This window comes from Pongo abelii, chromosome 6 (genome assembly GCF_028885655.2).
Source record: "Pongo abelii isolate AG06213 chromosome 6, NHGRI_mPonAbe1-v2.0_pri, whole genome shotgun sequence".
Lineage (NCBI taxonomy): Eukaryota > Metazoa > Chordata > Mammalia > Primates > Hominidae > Pongo > Pongo abelii.
The window spans coordinates 84846729-84866309 of NC_071991.2; the positions used below are offsets into that span (position 1 = coordinate 84846729).

The 19581-nt window shown below is 34.9% G+C and overlaps 1 long non-coding RNA gene across 2 annotated transcripts in view; it reads right to left on the minus strand.

The window, feature by feature from the left end:
* Nucleotides 1–510: 510 nt before the first annotated feature.
* Nucleotides 511–19581, minus strand: part of LOC129060419 (uncharacterized) — a 46492-nt gene continuing 27421 nt past the window's right edge. The window contains exons 3-6 of one of the 2 annotated variants that reach the window (XR_008527121.1): nucleotides 13989–14087; nucleotides 2094–2207; nucleotides 1039–1089; nucleotides 511–635 (exon numbers count right to left, since the gene is read on the minus strand). This is a non-coding gene — a long non-coding RNA (uncharacterized LOC129060419). Of the gene's footprint in view, nucleotides 636–1038; nucleotides 1090–2093; nucleotides 2208–13943; nucleotides 14088–19581 lie in introns of both variants that reach the window. The other variant, XR_008527122.1, reaches the window with a different exon arrangement.

Consider the following 19581-nt stretch of genomic DNA (forward strand, 5'->3'; position numbering starts at 1 on the left):
CCATCGGCTCCGTCAGAGCCTTCTTTTCCAGGCCTTTGTCACCTTTGTGAATCTCCACTGCATTCTCCTATATTCCTCATTCACCTCTTCATCTGAGAGGAACAAATCTGAACCCTGGGTTATACTTAGAGTCTGACTCAAAATACCTGCAGCCCAAGGATCTTTTGCCAGGTGTTTTAGGCCAATGTCATATTTCTCATAATTCATCCCAGGGAAATCCTCCCACAAATAAGCAAATAAATAAAACAAGAGCACACTTTTCCTGACTCAAATGTATCATGTGTTCTAACATGTGAATGTTTTCCATTTTATTAGTGCTAAATCTCTCATTCTTCATGGTTTGGTTTTATAGTTTTGGGGTCCTTAAGTACATAACTTGCACCTGAAAAACAGAGGTGGTGTCTTTTTATCTGTATTTCTCTATTGTCTTAAACAATACTAACACCATAGGCAAATAGCAAATGCTTCTTGAGCAAATGAATAAATAAGGCATGAAAAAAAGCAACCATCTTTTCACTTATTCTGATTTTTATTTCAGATCCTAGATCAGAGGCTTGAATTCACCAATCTGTGTACACACAGCTGGATGCAATACCCTTGGTTTTCTTGGTACCATCTGCTCACTAAATCATCCCCTGAAGGCCAAAAACAGAACAAAAGAAGCATTGGGGAAAGGGGAAAAGAGGTATGGCAACTGGACAGGTAGAGGTGTTTAAGGAAGTGGCAGACATTAGCAGATGTCACAGAGATTTATTTCTTTTTCTATGGGGATTTACTCTAGTGACTAAACTCTGTTTCAGCGTTTTTTTTTCCCCCCAGAAAGCGCTTGGAGCATTCATCATTTGCTGTGGGAGCTGCTTTGTGGGCAAAACTTTCTTTCCTTTCAGATCTTGGATTCAGGGTTTAGACTTGAAATATTAAGAGGAACAACACCTTGAAGTTTCAGGGACAGAGAAAGTGCAAAGCCTAGGATGACGAGGAGTTGTCAAAATAAATTCTCAAGGTACCTTTCTCAAAAGCATTCTTTCTCCTACTCACCTCTGGCGCAACCACATCCAGGAAGTATGAGGAGTGAAGGCCTCAGACCATCTGTGTGGTGGGAAATACAAGAGATTTGAGCTCTTGGCATAGTGTTTCAGGCCATGTTTTGGAACCAGTGCCCAGAAAACAGGCGTTATGTTTTCTTGAGGGAGCATCCTCAGGGTTAAGGCTTTGAGGGTTGCCAACGAGCAGGGAAACCCATGCATAAGTCATACACTTAGGAAACTCAATAAATCCTCACTGATTAATTCAGATCACCACCCCCTTCCCAGTCAGAGATGTACATGTTCCTCAAAATTACCTTTGAAGATGGGAATTGCTTGGAAAAGTTTAAAAGAGAGAAGTCTTTTTAATTTTTTTGGTCATATATATTTATTTTACAATTAACTATGCCATAATGGAGTTTTTATGATGATTTTGTTTGGATACCACAAATAGAAATAAAAGATAGAAATTATCATTCACCTTAACAATGGAAAACCAAGGGACAGAGAGGTCATTGGAAAAGTGACTCTCCACGATCATTTCCATTTAGCATAATTAAAATCAGTGGTTTGATAAATAAGTGTTATGGAGATTTGTCAGAGAATAGTAGAAATCTGAATTCTCATCTCCATTATGAAAGATACTCATTTTAGTTAGAGTACTGCTAGTTACTGTAACAGACAAACTCCACAATTTCAGTGGCCTTTACAAGAAATATTTGTTTTTGCTAACGTAACAGTTCATTGTGTATATAACTGGTTAACAGCATAGTGGTGAAAGGCACAGTTGCCCCACTCTTATTTAGGGACAAAGGCACAGTGGCTTTGCCATCTTCAATGTGTGCCTTCCTTTAGAGGTTTTGATCTTTCCAGATTTCAACATTTGGGGTTGCGGTATTCAGGACTGTGTCTTTTGAAATTATGGCCCAAACCCCTCCCAAGGACACACTGGAAACCAACACAAACCAGAGGGTAGGGGAAAAGAAAGGATGGAGAAGGCATATCTTCTTCTGACACATAACACTTCTGCTCATATTCCACTGATGACCGTTCATCACAGGGCCTCACCCAAATAGGCATGGAGCTGAGAATGTAGTCACTGTCCACGCAGCCACCTTCTGGGTAGAACTCTACACTCTTGAAATGGGAATCTCGAACCCATTGGGGGATAGCTGGGTAACTCTGTCATGAAAAGAATTAGGAAATGTGTTGAAATGGGGGAAGCAATAAAGTCAAGTTTATAAAGCCATTTTTGAGTTCTGACTCTGCCATCTAACAGCTGGATAATTTAGTCTTTTTGATCAAGTTTCCTCATCTATAAAGTCAAGTTCATAACAACAGCTGACAAGATTGCAGTGAGAACTAAATAAAACACTAAACGTGAGCCTTTTTTTTTTTTTTTTTTTTAAATAAACCAGCTCCTGGTGCTCCTGGTGCTGTGAATAAGCAGAGTAGTTAGTTTTTTGTTTTGTTTTTTTTTAATAGACTTACTACATATTTTTAGAGGCTTGCTCTTCAAGTCACTGGCTAATTAATAACTAAAGAAAAATACGTATTCCTTATGCTTATGTGATATTTCTTAATTATTACATTAGGAAAAGATACTGGATTTTTAAAAGTACAATTTGGAAATCTGGAGTTGGGATAATGGAGAGAAAGCCTGGTCTCTAATTGTTGCTCTGACACCGGCCAGCTGACCAACCGCAATCTGGTCACTTCATCTGTCTGGGCTCCAATTTCCTGAGGCAAAAAAAAAGTGGTTAGCTAAATAGTCCTTCCTGATCTGGAATGAGATAATACGAGGAGGAAACTCATCTCAATGACTCATCCACATTATCAGGTTGAAATCATGAGGAGGTCAGTGGAGAAATAATACCCAACATACAAATTTAGAGGTAACATCGTTTCACAATTTGAAGCAAAAAATGATTCATTTTCTAACCTCTTAATGGAATAAGTAAACACTTATTTACTACTTTTAGATGGGTCTAGTGTTTCAAAAAGGCATGTTTTCTCATTTGCTCCACATTTTCTCCCTAGTTTTGTTTTTACATTTTTCTTGAGTGAATAGGGGAAATAGTGTATAAAATAGAGGTATGATTGAGTAGACATTATTTCAATGGCAAGTAAGCATAAGACTTTGACAAAAAATTTTCCCCTTAATAAGTCTGATATATAAGGATTTGGAAAGAAAGATTTAGGGCAGACAAGCATCTTATGTGATTGAACCGATTTCTGTGTTCCATGAACAGTGAATAAATAGTGATGAGGACAGTAAAATATGTCAACAATTAACAATTACTAGTGATACTTTATTTTGGTTCTTGCTTTTCTAAACTGTTAATCATGAACATATAAGTATTTAAAACATATATTATTCATTAAATGTATGATCATGCTTATTTAACCAGCAGTATGGTCTCGGCTTAGTCTCATAGCCATAGCCTCTCTGACCCTCATTTTCTTTCCTTTTTTTTTTTTCTTTTTCAAATATCCCTTTCATTGTGAAAATGTAACATGACAAAAATTGTCTATTCCAAAAAAATGGAGAAACATAGACATATATCTTAATGTATATTTTAAATACCTGAGCAGTCATTGCATAGGTCAGGAAATACAGTATAGGAATCTTGACATCCAATATAGCAATTCTCCCAGCTTGTTCTTCAAGATTGGTGGTGTAGGTCTTCTCTGCCCTTTGTCATTCCATTTAAATTTTAGAAAGAGATTTTTAAGTTCTAACAAAAATCCTGCTGGGACTTTGATTAGGATTGCCTTAAACTTACAGATCAATGTGAAGAGAATGTACTTCTTTATAATATTGGGTCTTCTAATCACAAACACAGAATATCAATTTATTTATTGAGGTCTTTGTCTTTTTCTCATAAAGTTTTATAATTATCTTTGTAGAAGTCTGGCATGTCTTTTGGCAGATCTTTTCCTTGGTACTTGATATTTTTAAATATTATAAATTCTCTCTTTATTTAACTTTTGCTCTTTATATTTTGTCATTCAGAAATAAAACTGATTTTTGTATATTCCTTTTTTTATCCTGAAAACCTGCCCAGCTATCTTTTTAATTCTAATAATGTAACTGTAGATTATTTAGATTTTTTAATGTATAAAACCAAATATCTAGAAATACTGGTAATTTTGGCTCTTCCTTTTTAATTTTTACCCCTTTTGGTTTTATTTTCTTGCCTTATAGCATCAGCTAGAACCCTCCATTTCTTGATCTGTTAAATTGGGATAATATTTTCTTTTGGGGTTATTGTACAATTGTATTAGTTAGAGACAGTGTATATAACATGACTGATGCAGGGTCTGGAACATGGAAGAGGATCAATAAATGTCAGCTATTAACTACTTTCATTTTATAATTATTGGTGAGCTTTGTGCTTTCTGTATTATGCTAAGTAATGAAGGTTAAAAAAGAACTAAGAGATGTTTTTTGATGTTTTTTATTTGTAAGAAGCATACAGAGTAGTTGGAGAGATGAGGCAAGCTAATAAAAATACAAGCTAGCATTTGCAAGTCCCAAACCACTGTTAGTGATGGTGCCCTGCTTTAAAGACAGGCAGATGTTTCACAATGTAAACATCATAGTTAAATAACAGCTACTGCCCAAATTTGCATTTATGGATGGGGCCCTTTTATTTGCAAAAAGTTCTATGGGGACTTTGTAATAGGTACCATGGTAATTATGTGGGACCAGCCAAACTCTCCCATTTTACGGGGTGAGAATCGAGATAAGAAAATCTGATGTTTTTGTAAGTTCGTGCTTGAAGGGCTTTGCAGAAGGAAGATAGATATCAGATGTGTTGATATCTATGCTAGTGTTCATCTTTCTATGTCCCATTAGAGTTCAGGGGAATAAGATTCACTTATGAACTGAGTCTTATTTTTCTGTCTCTTAAAATTCAATTCATTTATTCTAAAAAGATTGATGGCTCAAATGAACACTGGAAACTGCCTCCACCTTTCATCTCCTTGAAATCATGCCAGAAAAAGCCTCCAGCATGCTCAACTCTAGCTTACCTTTTCTAAAGTTTCTCCCTCCCTGGATGGTGGTAGCGAGTATCATCACTTGTTAACATACAGATGACTCCAGAAATTTCTGCACTTCAAAGTGAATCTTTTATTCACCTGAGTGTTTAACTATGTCAATGTGCTCTCATTATCAGATTTAATTGAATAATTCAACAAGGAAATGTGCCCAGTGCACACATTATACAGATGTGTTTGCCAACGTTATCTTGGCTTGCGGGAGAGAGCAACCCTCTGATGCCCTGAGTTATTCAGAAAGGCCATCACGGATGTCAACATAAGATAGAGGAGATAGACATCTGTGGTAATATGTGAATACCAAAATTTGTCCCTAGTTTATTCTTTTATCACATTGATAGGAGGCTGCGCTTGCGCTGCAATTGCATAAGTGAACAGCTGGTCATGAGGAAGTTGTTGTACTTATCTTCCCACTGGATAGTATGTTATTTTTGGCCAACATAAAGCCTGTCAAGAATGGCTATACTCCAGGGTGAAGTAGAAGGCCTTGCATGTATGAAGACCTTGCTAGTTTCCTGGCCTGCTGGTGGAAAACAATTGTAATATTTCTGACCTAATGGAAAGATGCAGATTGCTTTTAAATGCTGAAACTTAAACTCCAAGGTCATAATGTGAAGAGGTGAGGCCTTTGAAAAAGTGATGAAATCATGAGGGCTAAAAAAAGTTTTGGAGAGCTTCCTGACCCTTCCTTATCTTTTGCCATGTGAGGACACAGTGCTGTTCCCCTTAATTGCCTCTTCTACCATGTGAAGATGCAGTAAGAGGTGCCATCTTGAAGCAGAGAGTGTCTTCACCCGACACTAAATCAATCAGGACCTTGATCTTGGACTTGCCAGTCTCCAGAACTGTGAAAAAATAAGTTTTTATTGTTTATAAATTACCCAGTCTGTGGTGTTTTGTTATAACAGCAGAAATAGACTAAGACACAGATATATTTCCACTGCATTCATCCAAGTGTGGTTGAAAAAACTACATACTACAAATTATTTTATGTTGTTAATTCATACAGATACTTGGTTGAACTGCACAATCAGATATATAATTTGAATTAAAACTGCTGTGAACCATGTAAAATATAGAGCATGCAAGACTAATTTACTATAAAACTGCTGTATTAGTCAGCTGTTTGCTTCAATAATGCTGTGTAAAAAAAACCACCTCCCAAATCTCAGTTGACTTATACAAACGAACACTTATTTGTTTGCTCTCAGGCCCATGAATTGGGTATGGCACAGCTGGACTTGGCTGGGCTAGATTTGGCTAGACTTGGCACCAGGATACAGACTGGATTTAGGTCTGTTTCATATGTCTCCTCATTCTGGGACTTGAATTGAAGAGGCTGTGGTTCCCTGGAACAATATCTCTTCGGGACAGAATGCAAGAGGGCAAACCAAACCATACGTGAACATTTAAAGCCTCTGATTGAATGTGGTTCACATTATGTTCTTTAAAATTCCATTAACCAAAGCAAGTCACCTGGTCAAACTAAGCCAGTGACATTGGAAAGTGTCCCTGCTAAAATATATGTCTGGGCTGAAGAGAGAAGAAAGAATGGTGAACAAATAATATAATTTACCATAACTGGTGACTATAAGCCACTGAATGAAGTTAGGCCAACTGGATCATAAGGAAATTCAATCTATCAGAATCAATTTGGTATTTTTTAATGTCAAGATTTTTTAATTCACTTTTAAAATTGTTATGCCATGTGATTTCCCTTCTATTGGATCAATAAGCTTCTGCGCTTCAGGACTAGAAAATATGTCTTCTAGAAGAACTGCGCTTCAGGACTAGAAAATATGTCTTCTAGAAGAATAAAGTCACTGCTAGTCTCAAATTATGATTTCTGAATTTCTAGTAAGAAAATACTACATGGTCAGGCTTTTGTGGGAGAGAAAATGGGTTTCTAAATTCCAAAATTCCCTTTTACTATCAAAAACAGCATAGGGGCTGGGTGTGGTGGCTCACACCTGTGATCCCAGCACTTTGGGAGGCCAAAGCAGATGGATCACTTGAGGTCAGGAGTTCAAGACCATCCTGGCCAACATGGTGAAACCCTGTCTCTATCAAAAATTTAAAAAATTAGCTGGGCATGGTGGCAGACCCTTGTAATCCCCAGCTACTCAGGAGGCTGAGGCAAGAGAACCACTTGAACCTGGGAGGTGGAGGTTGCAGTAAGCAGAGATTGTGCCACCACACTCCAGCCTGGGCAACAGAGCGAGACTGTCTCAAAAATAAATAAATAAATAAACAAATAAATAAATAAATAAATAAATAAATAAAAACAGAGCATAGGAAACTGAATTTCAAATTTTACTGTAAAACATAGATAGAGCTATGATAAAACAAAAAGTAAGTTATTAATTGCCTCAGAGGAAGTGACCACCTCTGGGTTTTAGAGGTGGGAGGAACCTAATGAAGGGCAAAGCATCATACAGGTAGGGCTTGGCAACCCCTTATGTAAAGGGGTAAGGATAAAATCACCAGATGGACAGGGAAATTTTCATAGTGAAGCCTATCTTCTGGTTGAGAACAGCACCATTTCAAGACCTTTTGAGATGCTTCATGTTCAGTTTGGTGCTAGAGCAACTTGTGTCAGGAAGTAGGTTAGTATGTTGGTCAGGGTTTCCCAGAGGAACAAAATCAGTAGGAGATACTCATATATGTATAACTCACATGTGTGTGTAATTAGAGGTTTATTTCAAGGAATTGACATGTAATTTTGGAGACTGGCAAGTCCAAAATCTATAGGGCATAATGGAAGGCTGCAAACTGTTAGGTAAGAGCTAATGCTGCAGTCTTGGGACAGAGTTTCTTCATTTTTGGAGAACCTTCAAGGCCATCTGTGACAAACCCATAGCCAACAAAATACTGAATGGGGAAAAGATGAAAGCATTCCCTCTGAGAACTGGAACAAGACAAGGATGCCCACTGTCATCACTTCTCTTCAACCTAGAACTGGAAGTCCTAGCCAGAGCAATCAGACAAGAGAAGGAAATAAAGAACATCTAGTCAGATAAGAAGGAAGTCAATCTGTCACTGTTTGCTGATGATATGATCGTTTACCTCAAAAACCCTAAAGACTTCTCCAGAAAGCTCCTAGAACTGATAAAAGATTTCAGAAGTTTCAGGATACAAAATTTATGTGCACAAATCAGTAGCTCTTCTATACACCAACAACGACCAAACAGAGAATCAAATCAAGAACCCAACCCCTTTTACAATAGCTGCCAAAAAATAAAATAAAATAGTCAGGAATATACCTAGCCAAGTTTGTGAAAGACCTCTATAAGGAAAATTACAAAACACTGCTGAAAGAAATCATAGATGACACAAAAAAATGGAAACACATCCCATGTTCATGGATGAGTAGAATCAATATTGTGAAAATGACCACACTGACAAATGTAATCTACAAATTCAACACTATTCTCATCAAAATGCCACCATCATTCTTCACAGAATTAAAAAAAATTCTAAAATGTATATGGAACCACAAAAGAGCCTGCATAGCCAAAGCAAGACAAAGCAAAAAGAACAAATCTGGAGGCATCACACTACCTGATTTCAAACTATACTATAAGGTGATAGTCACCAAAACAGCATGGTACTGGTATAAAAATAGGCACATAGACCAATGGAACAGAGTAGAGAACCCAGAAATAAACCTAAATACTTATAGCCAACTGACCTTCAACAAAACAAACAAAAACATAAAGTGGGGAAAGGACACCCTTTTCAACAAATGGTGCTGGGATAATTGGCTAGCCACATGTAGGAGAATAAACTGGATCCGCATCTCTCACCTTATGTAAAAATCAACTCCAGATGAATTAAGGACTTAAATCTAAGACCTGAAACTATAAAAATTCTAGAAGATAACATTGTAAAAACCCTTCTAGACATTGGCTTAGGGAAGGAGTATATGACTAAGAACCCAAAGCAAATGCAATAAAAACAAAAATAAACAGCTGGGATTTAATTGAGTTAATTAAACTAAAGAGCTTTTGCATGGCAAAAGGAACAGTCAGCAGAGTAAATAGAAAACCCACAGAGTTGGGGAAAATCTTTATAATCTATACATCTGACAAAGGACTAATATCCAGAATCTACAATGAACTCAGACAAATCAGCAAGTAAAAAACAAACAATCCCATCAAAAAATGGGCTAAGGACATGAATAGACAATTCTCAAAAGAAGATACACAAATGACCAACAAACATATGAAAAAATGCTCAACATCACTAATGATCAGGAAAATGCAAATCAAAACCACAATGCAATATCATCTTGCTCCTGCAAGAATGGCCATAATCAAAAAATCAAAACACAGTAGATGTTGGTGTGGATGGGGTAGTCAGGGAACATTTCTACACTGCTGGTGGAAATGTAAACTAGTACATCTACTATGAAAAACAGTGTGGAGATTCCTTAAAAAACTAAAAGTAAAACTACCATTTGGTATAGCAATCTCACTACTAGGCATCTGCCCAGAGGAAAAGAAGTCATTATATGAAAAAGATACTTGCACATGCATGTTTATAGCAGCACAATTTGCAATTGCAAAATTGTGGAACCAACCCAAATGCTCATCAGTCAATGAATGGATAAAGAAACTGTGGCATACAGAAATACAAACTATCATCTGAGAATACTATAAACACTTCTACACAAATAAACTAGAAAATTTAGAAGAAATGGATACATTCCTTGACACATCCACCCTCCCAAGACTAAGCCAGGAAGAAGTCGAATTCCTGAATAGACCAACAAAAAGTTCTGAAATTAAGGCAGTAATTAATAGCCTACCAACCAAAAAAAAGCCCAGGACCAGATGGATTCACAGCTGAATTCTACCAGAGATACAAAGAGGAGCTGGTACCATTCATTCTGAAACTATTCCAAACAATAGAAAAAGATGGAATCCTCCCTAACTCATTTTATGAGGCCAGCATCATCCTGACACCAACATCTGGCAGAGACACAACAAAAAAAGAAAATTTCAGGCCAATATTCCTGATGAACATCAATGTGAAAATCCTCAATAAAATACTGGGAAACTGAATTCAGCAGCACATCAAAAAGCTTATCCACCACGATCAATTCGGCTTCATCCCAGGGATGCAAGGCTGGTTCAACATATGCAAATCAATAAACGTAATCCATCACATAAACAGAACCAATGACAAAAACCAGATGATTTTCTCAATAGATGCAGAAAAGGCCTTTGATAAAATTCAACACCCCTTCATGCTAGAAACACTCAATAAACTAGGTATTGATGGAACATATCTCAAAATAATAAGAGCTATTTATGACAAACCCACAGCTAATATCATACTGAATGGGCAAAAGCTGGAAGCATTCCCTTTGAAAACTGGCACAAGACAAGGATGCCCTCTCTCACCACTCCTATTCAACATAGTATTGGAAGTTCTGGCCAGGGCAATCAGGCAAGAGAATGAAATAAAGGTATTCAAATAGGAAGAGATGACATCAAATTATCTCTGTTTGCAGATGATATGATTGTATATTTAGAAAACCCCATTGTATCAGCCCCAAAACTCCTTAAGCAACTTCAGCAAAGTCTCAGGACACAAAATCAGTGTGCAAAAATCACAAGCATTCCTATACACCAATAATAGACAAACAGAGAGTTTGTCTATCATGAGCAAACTCCCATTCACAATTGTTACAAAGAGAATAAAATATCTAGGACTATGACTTATAAAATATATGAATGACCTCTTCAAGGAGAACTACAAGCCACTGCTGAAGGAAATAGGAGAGGATACAAACAAATGGAAAAACATTCCATGCTCATGGATAGGAAGAATCAATATGAAAATGGCCATGCTGCCCAAAATAATTTATAGATTCAATGGTATTCTCATCAAGTTACCACTGACTTTCTTCACAGAATTACAAAAAACTACTTTAAATTTCATATAGAACCAAAAAAGAGCTCATATAGACAAGACAATTCTAAGCGAAAAGAACAAGGCTGGAAGCATCACGCTACCTGACTTCAGACTATACTACAAGGCTACAGTAACCCAAACAGCATGGTACTGGTATCAAAACAGATATATAGACCAATGGAACAGAACAGAGGCCTCAGAAATAACACCACACATCTACAACCATCTGATCTTTGACAAGACTGACAAACTCAAGCAATGGGGAAAGGATTCCCTATTTAATAAATGGTACTGGGAAAACTAGCTAGCCATATGCAGAAAACTGAAACTGGACCCCTTCCTTACACATTATACAAAAATTAACTCAAGATGGATTAAAGATTTAAACGTAGGACCCAAAACCATAAAAACCCTAGAAGAAAACCTAGGCAATACCATTCAGGACATAGGCATAAGCAAAGACTTCATGATTAAAACACCAAAAGCAATTGCAATAAAAGCCATGATTGACAAATGGGATCTAATTAACCTAAAAAGCTTCTGCACAGCAAAAGAAACTATCATCACCATCAACAGGTAACTTACAGAATGGGAGAAAATTTTTGCAATCTCTCCATCTGACAAAAGGCTAACATCCAGAATCTACAATGAACTTAAACAAATTTACAAGAAAAAAAAAAACAAACAACCCCATCAAAAAGTGGGCAAAGGATATGAACAGACACTTTTTAAAAGAAAACATTTATGCAGCCAGCAAACATATGAAAAAAAGCTCATCACTGGTCATTAGAGAAATGCAAATCAAAACTACAATGAGATACCATCTCACGCCAGTTAGAATGGCCATCATTAAAAAGTCAGGAAACAACAGATGCTGGAGAAGATGTGGAGAAATAGGAACACTTTTACGCTGTTGGTAGGAGTGTAAATTAGTTCAACCATTGTGGAAGACAGTGTGGCAATTCCTCAAGGATCTAGAACTAGAAATACCATTTGACCCAGCAATCCCATTATTGGGTATATACCCAAAGGATTATAAATCATTCTTCTATAAAGACACATGCACGCATATGTTTATTGCAGCACTATTCACAATAGCAAAGGCTTGGAACCAACCCAAATGCCCATCATTGACAGACTGGATAAAGAAAATGTGGCACATATACACCATGGAATACTATGCAGCCATAAAAAAGGATGAGCTCATGTCCCTTGCAGGGACATGGATGAAGCTGGAAACCATCATTCTCAGTAAACTAACACAGGCACAGAAGACCAAACACCGCATGTTCTCATTCATAAGTGGGAGATTAACAATGAGAATATACGGGCACAGGTAGGGGAACGTCACACACTGGAGCCTGTTGTGGGGTTGGGGGCAAGGGGAGGGATAGCATTAGAAGAAATATCTAATGTAGATGACGGGTTGATGGGTTCAGCAAACCACCATGGCACATGTATACCTGTGTAACAAACTTGTACATTCTGCACATGTATCCCAGAAGTTAAAGTTTAATAAAAAAAGAAACTGTGGCATATATATATATATATATGAATATATACAGGAATATATATAGGAATATATATAGGAATATATATATAGGAATATATATATAGGAATAGATATATAAGAATATATATATAGGAATATATATAGGAATAGATATAGGAATATATATATGAATATATGTGAATATATATTCATATATGAATATATGTGAATATATATTCATATATGAATATATGAGTATATGTGAATATATATTCATATATGTGAATATATATGTGAATATATATTCATATATGAATATATGTGAATATATATTCATATATGAATATATGTGAATATATATTCATATATGAATATATGTGAATATATATTCATATATGAATATATGTGAATATATATTCATATATGAATATATGTGAATATATGTGAATATATATTCACATATGAATATATGTGAATATGTATTCATATATGAATATATATATGAATATATATGTGAATATGTATTCATACATGAATATATATGTGAATATGTATTCATACATGAATATATATGAATATATATGTGAATATATATTCATATATGAATATATATGTGAATATATGTGAATATATATGAATATATATGAATATATGTGAATATATATGAATATATATGAATATATGTGAATATATGTGAATATATATGAATATATGTGAATATATGTGAATATATGTGAATATATGTGAATATATATGAATATATGTGAATATATGTGAATATATGTGAATATATGTGAATATATGAATATATGTGAATATATATGAATATATGAATATATGTGAATATATGTATGAATATATATGAATATATGTATATGAATATATGTATGAATGTATATGAATATATATATGAATATATGTATGAATATATATGAATATATGTATGAATATATGTATGAATATATATATGAATATATATATATGATGGAATACTGCTCAGTCATAAAAAGGAATGAATAAATTTACAGCATTTGCAGCAACCTGGATGAGATTGAAGACTATTATTCTAAGTGATGTAATTCAGGAATAGAAAAGTATGTAAAGGCATAAGAATGATACAATGGACTTTGGGGACATGGGGGGAAGGTTGGGAGGGGGCAAGGGATAAAAAACTACAAATAGGGTGCAGTGTACACTGCTAGGGTGATGGGTGCACCAAAATCTCACAAATCACCACTAAAGAACTTACTCATGTAACCAAATACCACCTGTACCCCAATTACGTAAGGAAAAATAAAATAATTTTCACCTAGAAAAAAAATTTTAGTTTTGGGCTTTTCCATATTAAAAATAGTTGAATAATCACATGATTTAATACGTAGTCTTTCTTTATTGTGTTTTCTGTATTAGTTTGTTCTCCCACTGCTATAGAAACATACCTGAGACTGGGTAATTTATTAAGAAAAGAGGTTTAATCTGCTCACAGTTCTGCAGGCTGTATAGGCTTCTGCTGCTGGGAAGGTCTCAGGAAACTTGCAATCATGGTGGAAGGCAAAGGGGAAGCAGGCACAATCTTCACATAGCTGGCAGGAGAGAGAGAGTAAAAAGGGAAGTGGATCTCATGAAAACTCTTATCATGAGACAGCACTCCGGGGTAGTGCTAAACCATTAGAAACCACCCCTATGATTCAATTACCTCCCACCAGGCCCCACCTTCAACACCAGGGATCACAATTCAACATGAGATTTGGGTAGAGACACAGAGCCAAACCACATCAGACTTTATAGTCAATGAGATGTAATTAGTAGGAAACTTTGTCTGCAGTTTTATTTACTAGCAGTAATAAGCACAGGCGCCAGAATTACCCAAGTTTTTATCTGACACATATTGAAGTGATTGCACCATTTGATTTTAGCATATATCACATTTAATTATGATCACACGAATTTGTGAATGTAATTTTGAAATAAAAGAAGGTTATGTCCAGCAGATCTCACTGACAAAAATTATCAGTATTTAAAGCAAACAATGTAAAAATATGTGTTTCTGTGTGTGTGTGTATGTATATGTGTATATACAAATGCAAATATACATATACTTTAGGTATATATGTACAGTGTTTTTATGTTTGTATATATATTGTATGTCATGTACATATGTTGTATAACATATATATGTTGTATATATATGTTGTGTATATATATGTCTAATATGAATGTGGTATATCTATACAATGGGATATTATTCATCAATTCAAAAGAATAAAGTTCTCAAAAGAAGAAAAAGAACAGGCCAATAGGGATATAAACAATGCTCAACATCCCTGATCATCAGGGAAATACAAATTAAAATCAGAAATCACAATGAGATATCACCTCATACCTATTATAATGGTTATTATTAGAAAGACAAAAGATAATGTGTTAGTGAAGATGTAGAGAAAAAGGAACACTTTTACATTGCTGGTGGGAATGTAAATGAGTACAGCTATTATGAAACAAAGTATGGAGGCTCCTCAAGGAATCAAAAATAGAACTACCATAAGATCTAGCAATCCTACTACTGAGTATATATCCAAAGGATATGAAATCAGTAGTCAGACATCTGCACTCTCATGTTTATTGCAGTATTATTCACAATAGCTGGGATATGGAAACTATGTCTATAAATGAGCAAATAGATAAAGAAAATGGGGCATATATGTATAAAATGGAATACTACATACCCTTTAAAAAAACAAAATTCTGTCATTTGCAAAAATATGGATGAACCTGGAGGACATTATGTTAAGTGAAATAAGCCAGTCATTGAAAGACAAATATTGCATGATCTCACTTATGTGTGGAATCTAAAAAAGTCAAACTCATGGAAACAGAGAGTAAAGTGGTGATTACCAGAGGTTGAGGGTAGAGAGATTAGGGAAATGTTGGTCAAAGGACACAAAATTTCAATTAGACAGGAGTAATAAGTTCAAGAGACCTATCATATATCATCTTGATTACTGTTAATAGCAATGTATTGTATGCTTGAAAATTGCTAAAACAGTAGATTTTAAATTTTCTCATAAAAAAATAAGGATAGGAAGTCATGCATATATGTTAAATAGCTTGAGATTTGGCCATTCTACAATGTATACATGTATCAAAACATCATGTTGTACACCATAAACACAATTTTTACTTGTCAATTAAAAATTTAATTAAAAATAAAATAAAAACTCTTGTTAAAAAGAAATCAATCTTATCTTTTTCCATTCAACTATTCCACTACCCTAAAATGTAAAAAAAAGAATGAAATACTGAAACATGCTACAACATGGATGGACTTTGAAAACCTCATGCAAAGTGAAAGAAGCCAGACAGCATCCACATATTGTATTGCTCCATTTATATGAAATGTCCAGAATAAGCAAGTTTATAGAGACAGGAAGTGGATCACTGGTTGCCAGGGTCCGCAGAGAGGGGAGAGAAAGGATAATGACTACTAATGGATAATGGGGTTTATTTGAGGTAGAAATATTCTGAAATTAGAATTGCATATCTACTTAAATATCCTGAAAGTCTCTGAATTGTGTACTATAAAAGGATTAATTATATATTTTGAGAATTATTGATCCATGGCAATAAATAAATTATAGAACTGTAAGGATAAACTGACAAATCCACAATTGTAAAAGGAAATTCTATTTCACTTTCCTTAGAAATTGACTAGTTAGGAAGACAAATGATAGGTAAGAATGAGGAGGATTGCAATCACATAATCAACAAGATTGACCTGATAGATTTCTGTTTAACTTTGTGCCCCTCACAATAGAGAATGTATATTTTTTCAAATACATACAGATTCATTCACAATGATTAACCATGTATTAGCATAAATAAGAAATATCCACAGTTGTCAATAGCTTTCCATATATGTGACATTCACTGACCACAATACAGTAAAATTGTAAAATTTACTGCATTAGCTACAAATTAATATTTTAGAAAGTATCTGTACCCTGGAAAAAAATTTCCAAATAACTCTTGGGTTCAAGAAACAAAATAAGCTGCAAAATATTTAGGACTAAACAGCAGCAAAAACATGGTATGCATATCAAATCTTATGAGATGCATCCAAAGAAAGACTCAAGGGAAAATTTAGTCTTAAATATAGTATTTTAGAAAATAAGAAATAATGAACTGAAATTGATTAAGCTTTAAAGTTAAAAAAGAAAAAGGAGCCAATAAAGATAAGAGAAGATATTAAGAAAACAGAAAGCAAATAAAAACAGCAAAGATAATCACAAAATAAAATCTCATTATTTGAAAATACTCATAGGAAAATACAAAGATAGACGTTGACAAGTATCAAGGAAAAGACACACCCAAATAACAAAATAAGGAACAAAAATGAATCATACACAGAGGAATAAAATATAAAAAGAAACACCAGTGAATGTGAATATCCCGATGAAATGGACACTTTCCAGGAAAACACGAGTCGCTAAAATTGGCCCAGTAGGGTTACTTAAATAGACTAAAACCATAAAAGAAATAAAAATGGTACCTATTGCTCTGTCTCTACAAAAGGCACTAAAGTGACTGCTGTGAACTGTTTAAACAACGGGCACAGTGAATTCTCATTATCCACAATAGTTTTGTTCCATAAAGTTGCTGCTAATACTGAATTAGTGAATCCTGAACCATCGTTCCTAGGGGAAATATAGAGTTAGGTTTTTGTGAGCCTCTAGCCACAACATTTTCACTAACTGATCAATGCATAACTTTATTTTCTGTGTGTTTCTGTTTAAAGGCCCTGTAATACATATTGCTGATTCATTAACATTGAGCTCATGTCCAATAGCACTAAAAGTTATGCCTGAGTAAAGGTAATTTAACACGCATATTTCCTCCATTAGGCATATCACAGCCAGTTGTCTTGCTTAAGAACAGTAGACAGCACTTCAGCATTATACTTGAGGGCCATTTTAAACTGTGACATCACCAACGAAAATGCAAAAAACATAGCACTAAGTATACCACGAAAAAGATACTTATTTATAGTATGGGATCTGAGACAAGAAGGCAGAGCGTTACCTTGTTTGACCTTAGCTGGGAACATGAACATAGAATGACAAATTTTTGGCCACTCTGCTTATGTTCACAGATTACCATCAAAGTGCTACAAATATTGATTTTGGGGTTATGGATCAATTTTAGCTGGTAGGCAAAATTACAAACATGGAGTCTATGAATAATAAAGATTGATTATAATTGATAATTTATCTATTTGCTCCAAGACATAGGAAAATGTGAGGAATTATGCCACTTTAAATTAAGCTAAGGACCACACAAGGAAAGAAAATTATAAGCCTATTCCATATTAACAAGGAATCCAAAATATTATGTCACATATTGGCAAACTAAATCCAGTGGGAGATGAAAAGAACAAAATATTAGGAATATGTATATCTGAGGAATTCAAGGATAGTTCAAAACTAGAAAATATACTGGTATGTGTCTTTGTTCAGACTGCTATAACAAAATACCGCAGACTGGATAGCTTATGTACAACAGGAATTTATTTCTCATAGTCTGGAGGCTGGAAAGTCGAAGATCAGGGCGCCAGCAGATTCAGTGTCTGGTGAGGACCTGCTTTCTGGTTCACAGATGGCATTTTCTGACTATGTCCTGACATGGTGGAAGGAGCAAGTCAACTCTTTGGGGTCTTTTAACATAAGGGCACTAATCTCAATTATGAGAGCTCCATTCTCATTATCTAATCACCCCCCAACGACAATACCTCCTAATGCCATCACATTAGTGATTAGGTTTCAACAGAGGAATTTTGGGGAGACACAATACTCAGACCATAGTAGTATGTTAAATAGCACTTTAAAAAATAGAACAGTATTACCTCAATAGCTGTAGAAAATGCATTTAATCATATTTAACATTCAATCATGATGAAATTTCTACAAATTTCTTAGCAAACCTGGACTTAAGCCTGAGGATTAAGCAACACTTGGCCAAAAGCCTGAGGATAAAATCAATACAGGAGGATAGCAAAGCAAGGGGACTTTCATAAAAGCAGAGCTGGGGCTTGACATGCTCTACCTGAAGTAACTCTGTCTTGAAATTTCCTGGTATGTAAAATAATATATTCTTGTGTTATATAAGCTGATTTTAGAACTGTGTTTCAGTTACTTTGTAATAAATATGAAAAGCAAGACCAAAATAGTCAATGATTTTTAGATGATATGATTATCTACCTAAAAAGTAAAAAACAAAACAAGAATCTCATCTTATGAACTATTGGAACCAATAAGAAAGTTTAATAAGGTGGCCAGATATAGGAATGGCATATAAAAATCAATAGCTTGAATGTTATCATAAACTTAGAATACACAAGATTTTTTTTTTATTATACTTTAAGTTCTGGGGTACATGCGCAGAGACAAGATTTTTTAAGCCAATCACAAAAAGCAATAACAATAAAGATGAAAATGATAAATTAGACTATAGCAAAAGACACTGTTAAGGTGGATAAAGTCTATCCTCAAAGGGAGAATATATTCGCAATGCATACAACTGACAAACAACTCATATCTAAGATATAAAAAGAATTCTTGCAAAGCAATAGAAAGATAGACACAAAAGAAAAATGAATGGAAAGCTTGAGCAGGCACTCCACAAGTGATTTTCAAATGGTTGGTACACATTTGAAAATGTACCTGACTTCACTAGTTTTCAGGGAAATGCAAAATTAAAGCAAAGGCTGCTATTACATTAAATGACTAAAATGAAGACGAAAAATGTACTCAGTACCACATGTTGGCAAGAGTGCAGAACTGGAACACTGTGGGTTAAGTACTAATTCTCATACACTCCTGGTGGTACTATAAATTCGTTCATCCCCTGTAGATATCTGGCAGTATATATGAAATCTACTAATAAGCTATTCTATCCTGGATATGTAAACCAACAAAAATGCATAAATAAGTTTAAATGTACAAGACATGTTCAATAATGTTCATGCAAGTACCATCCAATCCCCATAAAATAGCATAGATAACTAAATTGTGGTATATTAGC